The sequence below is a fragment of the Strongylocentrotus purpuratus genome, unplaced genomic scaffold (genome assembly GCF_000002235.5).
Source record: "Strongylocentrotus purpuratus isolate Spur 01 unplaced genomic scaffold, Spur_5.0 spur5_scaffold_1, whole genome shotgun sequence".
Classification (NCBI taxonomy): Eukaryota; Metazoa; Echinodermata; class Echinoidea; order Camarodonta; family Strongylocentrotidae; genus Strongylocentrotus; species Strongylocentrotus purpuratus.
In genome coordinates, this window is record NW_022145594.1 from 48,765,401 (window position 1) to 48,772,800 (window position 7,400).

Below are 7,400 nucleotides of genomic sequence, written 5' to 3' on the forward strand. Positions count from 1 at the left end.
GCGATGTGCCCCCCCTCCCAATGACACAAGCCCGTCCCCCAAAACAAACCTTTGCTGTCAAACAGGGTGGCCCATGAAAAACGAAATAGCATACTTCCAATAATGTGGGGCAAATGTCATTGGGACCCGGAGAAGGGGAATCTTCTTAAGAGCAAAATAATATCATATTGCCAAAATAATCAGGCTGACAACATATTTGTAACTGAGTTATGCAGGTTCAGTAACTTTGCGGGGTAGAATATCATAAGTAAAATGTGGTGACAATTTCGGGAGGGTCTTGGCCTAACTCAAGAAATTAAATTGGCTTATATCCTAATAACGGGTATGATTGAAATAGTAAGCCCGATCGAGTGTTACAAGTATAGTCAAGTAGAGTAGAGCGAAAAATATAATTCATATATATATACTATTGCTCAACATCATATCTAATAATGGTGTTATTTAACCATGATAGCCACATCCATGGGCCTGTTATTACAATGATTAGGCCTACTGTTGTTTCATCATTCAAGTAATTTTGCAGTTATTGCAAAAGTAACCTTCAAGTTTTAAGTTTATTTCAAGTTTATTTTGCCCACAAGCAACAAAATAAATCTCACGAATTGGCCAACAACAACAAATAGTGCTCTTACCCCCCCCCCCCCCCCCGCTCATTCACCGACTGGATGAGTCGCCGCAAAATATTTTCTCACGAATTGCCCCCCCCCCCTCCTGTCGCCGGCTGGATCCGCCCCTGGCATTCGGATGTTCACCCTCAGTGCCTTCCTACCATATCAAGTGTTTCGCTGTTTACGTCTCTATGATTGTTTTGGACTCTCCCCTTTTTGCTGCTATTGAAGGCCTGAGCACTCCATTTACATTTCTGTCTTCTCAAACCAGCTAACGAAACAATCTTGAAATACATCGTTTGCAGAATGGGTCGACTAGCCAACATGTATATCCAAAATATGGGAGTCATTTTGCACTTCATCGGATTTTTAATGCTGGTAAGTTGTCTGCGTTATTGCGCTTTCAAAGCAATACATACTAGTATTATTACCAATCGACTAGACACAGGCATACAGAGTATGCGTGGGTTCATAGCGCTCATGTCTGGCACAATGCCATTTCATGGCGCTCATTGTTATTACACTGGCTTTTACAGGGCTGCCATTACAGCGCTTAAAGGGCAATTTAACCCTTTTAATAAGTTCATTTGAATGAATGCATAACAATCAGAGAAACAGAATGGCGAAAGTTTGAAAAGTTTAAAATAAATCGGACCAATATTAAGAAAGTTTTGAGTGTTTGAAATATGAGATCACTACAATTAATGAGAAAAGAGATTAAGTGAATGATTGATCACGTATGCATGTGCAACACATATACTACAAACTTCTTTGTACAGCCTATGGGGAAATAATTTTGTTTATTGTTTACGGGTCTAACCGATTATTTCCAGATAAAGGCTTCTGGATACGGTAGCCGATAGGCACACAAGTGTAGTTATCGCTTGTTTTCTCTTGACCTGTAATCTTCTGCACAATTATTTTTGCGAGTTTGACGATGGACGATTCCAGTGTATGAAAGCGGTTGTTCACTTTGAGAAGTGAGCCCTCTACTGGTTTCCCGCTTACAATGAAGATTTATATATAAACACACTGTCCGTTTGGTAATAGGATAAATCGGGTTACACCTTTCCTGTAAATATTAAATCACTTTCGGCCATTCTAAGGAGACTAACGACATGGACGTCATCTTGGATTTCCGGGTTTCCTCGTGTCCATATCATATTGTAAAATACATTTTTATATAACATTCGTCTAACCCCAAAGCCTGGGTATATTATTATTTTTTTAAAATTTATTAAAACATCTTTTAACAGGATAACATTGATCAGCTCGCAGGCTGTTTGACATAATGGTCCTGCATAAGGATAGCCTATCCGATAGGCGTCGGGCTAAATGGCAAGTGTACTAACCGTACTAATCGCGTTATGGAGACTGACATAGGCGCGGGCGTCAGCCCGAGCGCCTATCATCACTGGTCAACTCATCATTATTCATATATGTGTATCGTATGTTTGACGAGCGTATTCTCATGCATGATTCATAAGACTAGCCTTATTTGGTGATCGATCTCTTTGATTCGACCAATCAAATATCATCTCCAGGTTCCCCATCGCTCATTGGCCTATTTTGGTCCATGCTACATAATAATTCATGAAGAGCTTTACAGGGGGTTCGTAGATGTTCTACGAACGAAACATGGTACATAAAAGAAAATAAAACTTTTCGCATGCACCGGTGATGATAGGCGCTCGGGCTGAAGCCCGCGCTGATATCACTCTCCATATTAAACGCGATTAGAATACTTGTAAAGCCCGACGCATATCGGATAGGCTAGCATAAGGATGGAAAATACAAATTCAAGAACTGACAATAAGACTAGTTACAAACAAAATAGCAGTTTTATATAAATGGTAAAAAACGAAAACAACACAAATAGGAAAATTAATATTAGGGAAAAACGAAAAGAGGAGGACAAAAAAGATTTTTTTTAAAAAGATAAAATAATGCAATATGACGTTAACATTATGACATTTTACATTATAATTATATAACAATAAAGTTAATAAACATTTCATGTCGAGATTAAGTCCAATGAATTGTGAATATGGTTTGTATTGCATAATTATAAAAGATAAATATCAAATTTAGGACGTAATGTAGGTATATGAAATTTCTAGGTAATTGGGTTAGAAATAATTTTAGTTATTGAATATAATGTTGTAGTAGTGAGGAGAAACGGCAGTGAACAAGTATTGATTAAAGGAACACTTTTTAAATTGGTATTTAAAACTGTCTACTGAATTGCCATTTTGGATATCATCGGTAAGCTTATTCCAATTAACCGCCCCAGCATACTTAACAAAATGTTTGAATAAGGTTACATTTGGTTTTGGCAATACTACATTAAGAGAGTTTGCATTTCTTGTATTTAGGCCATGGCGGTCGAAATACATTTATAATTCGTTTGATAAACGAGGTGGAGCAATGCCCCTTATACATTTAAACATAAGTATAGCCACCAAGATACCAATAATACATCTATAAAATAGATATATCAAGATATATGGCAATTTTAAGTTATTCGCGTATTTGGTACGCCATTGTAATAGAAAATAACAACTTTACAGGTATCCGATTTTCTTATATTTTTATTATGTTGTTTCTGGTGGTAATACATACCGGAAAGCCGATAAAAAATAATTCTGTCCAGTACAGTTTTTTGGGGTAAGGGTTTATTTTTCTCCCAGAAATTGACTCGACTATTCATTAAGAGGGAGTTTCCTTGGGCTCGTTGACCAATCGCTCGTAGCCAAGGAGGAAGTTATCTCCCTTAAATCGTGCACAGATACACAGAGAAATATACCCATTTGTGCTTGCATTATTATAATTACGTGTGTTTGTATTATCGTTCTTATGTAAGTGCCAAATTGTTATCTTTAAAATGTGTTGAGAGCAAGGCGTTGTTTTGTTTTTGCAGTTCCATGAGGAGGAAGAAAGAGCAAGTATCGGCTTGTACACACAAGTCAAGTGGGAAATATGAATGTGTGACCTTTGGAGAGGTTCCTAGGTAATCATGTCATATTATTTTTCCATAACGACAAGACGATATTAGATCAAACAAAAGAATTTACGCTTGGTAATTATTGGGAAATACTATCACGATCACGATATCATCTCGTTTTAAAGTTTTAAAGGTTGTCGTTTTGCAGTAACCGAAGACCATATTCCTTCCGGTGTAAAATACTCTCTCCTGGCATCCTTTCTTTAAAGGGAAAGTCCACCCCCAAAATAAGTTTGTTTCGATAGAGGCAGAATAATAAGAAAATCAGGTGAGTGAAAGTTTGAGCAAATTCTGAATGAAAATAAAAAAGTTATGAATTATTGAAGTTGTGATCAATCAAACACAAATTGGCAACTCTATGACGTATCATGCGAGCTCAACTTCCATTTGCTCAGTACTAAAAAAATCTAAAATTTTCATTTTCCCTCAAGAAAAATTTCAACCATACATGCACCCTAAATATAATAATTGCAAATATGTTTCTATACTCCCCCTGCAAGGAACAAATATATATTCCGTCATCAATAACGAAGAAAACATGATTTTATGGAATATTATGCACAGAGCAAATGAAGGAGAGCTCGTATAATAAGTCACATAGTTGCCAATTTGTATTTGATTGATCACAACTTTAATAATTCATAACTTTCTTATTTTCATTCAGAATTTGCTCAAACTTTCACTCACCTGATTTTCTTATTATTCTGCCTCTATCGAAACAAACTTATTTGGGGGGTGGACTTTCCCTTTAATAATACATTTATCTTTATCTTTCTTTATCTCTTCTCCCCTCATTTCTTCTATATTTCCATTTTCTCTCATTCTTCGTGTTCAAATTTGTTTTCTGTATCTTCGTTGTTAGTACGGTTATAAAAAGGTAAGTAGATTTAATTACGAGTTGGGCTGATCAAGGCACCTGGAAAGGGGGGGGGGGCATAAATCGGTTTTTAGTTGTATATATGAATTAGAATATTCCGCAGCTCCTCCGTATAGCTGTCCCACTGAGTTAACTAGTGAATTTTCTTAATTATAATAATAATAATAATAATAATAATAATAATAATAATAATAGAGAATATATATGAAGCGCTTAATGAATTGACCATTTCTATATGCGCTTTACAATCATGACGAATTCTAATATATAACCAACATTAATACATCATTGAGAAAGCTCGTAGATTTGGCCAAAACCCGTTCTAGATTTCAGTACCTCGGCGGTCATCCCGCTGTTACTATAGTAGCTTCTCGATTTTGCACACGAACCGCATATTCTCCGTCCGCAATGAGTTTGTGAATACTCCCTATTATGCAAATGTGGAAGAACATCAGATTATAAAGGTTCCCTGAAAAGCATGGCTCTTCAAATGCCTTAATATTCTAATAATGGCATGTAACAGCCTGAAGACAGGGACGGTTTTTTACGCCACGTGTTCGTGTAGTCCAATATACATCTGTCTATGTACAGTGCTTGTAACTTTACCAATATTTGGCCATTTTTCTTACCATTTTGATGATTCCAGAACCTTGCAGTAAACACCCATACTTATATGCTATAGATGATCAACCTTTTCTCGATTCCACACTGTTTCTTTCACAATGCGATCGCATGACCAGAACTCAACTTTATCTTAAAAATACTTCATTTATATAACACTTGAAGTTTGTTATTGAAGGAAGTACGTCTATGTTTTGGGAAGAAAGTTATTGTTATCGTTGTTATGTTTTTGTTCTATTTTGAATACATGGCGGAAGATATATACAACACTGAGGAAAGCTGATAAAAGGAACAAGTTGAAAAAGTACACCATTCTGCTTGTGAACGCAAGAGGAGCCTACATGTTTTTATGTACATATATATATATATATATATATATAATGTTATGACGATAAGGTCTGGTAATTTGGATCAGAATACCTGCCTCAAAGAAGGGAAATTAATGTAAGGAGCGATACTTGGTTATATTTGTGTTAGCTGCTAAATTATTCATGGGGTGAAAGTAATTGTTATTGTAAAGTTATTGTTAGTTTGGGCAAAAGTCCTGTTTAAATAAGGAAATTATTTCTTTATCAATTCAGTATTAAAGACCATGACTATATAGTCACCAAAATTATTACACTTTGTAAAGGGACAATTTCATCAACATTTCCTGTGCACGTGAAATCGCAACAAGGAAGGATTTAGGCCAAACATTCGTTGCCAAATGATGTTTGTTTATAAAGGACAATATCTAAATAGACATCCGATACAAGCTATTGAGATAAAAGTTTGGATCAGACGGAACTTCTTTTCCTCTAGGGAATGTATATAAAGAATATAACGTGATCTATTAGGATGAAACCCAAAATCATAACATGAGACAATATGTATCGAAACTAAAGGACATTAAAACTTGATGCAGTTAGTTCTCTCCATCAATTTATGAACTGTGTTTCATGACTTATGTTGTTTGTTCCTTTTGTTGTTGTTCTTAATTCTTTAAAACCACAGTAGGCTACGTACCCTATTAAAGTATCATCTGCCGTTTGTATATTTTTGCCATTTGCAATATTATATTATATATATAAAATTTAAACAATTGAGCCATTGGCTACTAATCATCTTTTGTATTATACCATTAATAAATAAATAAATAACGACAACAATATGTGCTTTCATAGGTTTCTAAATTCAGTATTTTTATAATGCAAATGTTGTTTCCTGTCATATTACAACTTTAACGATTGGCTTTCATGAGAACGTGCCTTGTGCTTTCGGTTTAAAGATTGAGTCATCGAATCGTTGTACAACGTACACAAGAACACTTTACTTACTATACTTGATGGCATTTATCCTGAACTTAGTAGAATATTCCGTCTCCATATTCGGTTTCCTTTCTATTCTGTGAATCTGAAATCTTCTCGTTTGTAATAAGGAATAGGCTTAGGTTATCATCTGATGTAGGGCTTGGCAGGAGGAGTCAGCTTCGTTTTTGTAAAGAAAATGTTTTAAAAGACATGAATTTCAAAGCGCAAATCATAAGCACTTGATATGTTTTTTTAAGAGCTAGATGAATTAAATCAGAGATTGGTTTTGAGCGTCTTCGAGATTGTCATGAAACGCATATATTTGGCTTTGGCTAGCTTTGTTCAATTACATGTACATGTACTTGGATCATATATGTAGAGGTGTTGTGGTCAAGTGGATACGTCACCGGACTGTCGATCACAAGGTGCGCGGTTCCAGTCCCGCCGCGGCTCTAATGTTCTTTGGCAAGACATTGATCTACATTTGCCACTCTCTACCCATGTGTTAATTTGGTACCCGGTAGGATGCGAAAGCCAATGTAATAATATGAGCCTAGTAGCTCTTGCGGGAAAGTTCCCAAGTGTGGAGAAAGTGCATACATTGTGTGCTGGCAAGCCAGAAATCGATGACCGTGGTAATAATGTTAATCGCTTAGAAACTCGGAAATTCCCGATGTATTAAGCGCTATATAAGCAAAAATATTACTATTATCATCGTTATTATATATTGAGGATATTTGGTAGAATCTTCTTCTACATTTACGCATCTGAAGCAGGTGTTAAGCCTCATTTTATTTTTGTTCGTTGTAGTCATAGAAGTGCGAGTCGATTCTTCTTAAACATTTAAGAATCTGACATAAAATACTTATATGCAGTCTTGTGTACACATTCTGGTACAAAACATACAAAACGTTCCTTCAAAATAGTTCATGATCATGTTGTGGCCGATATCTGAAATCTTTTTCTTCAGAATTTCGAGATAGACGGTCCCAAAATAAAAT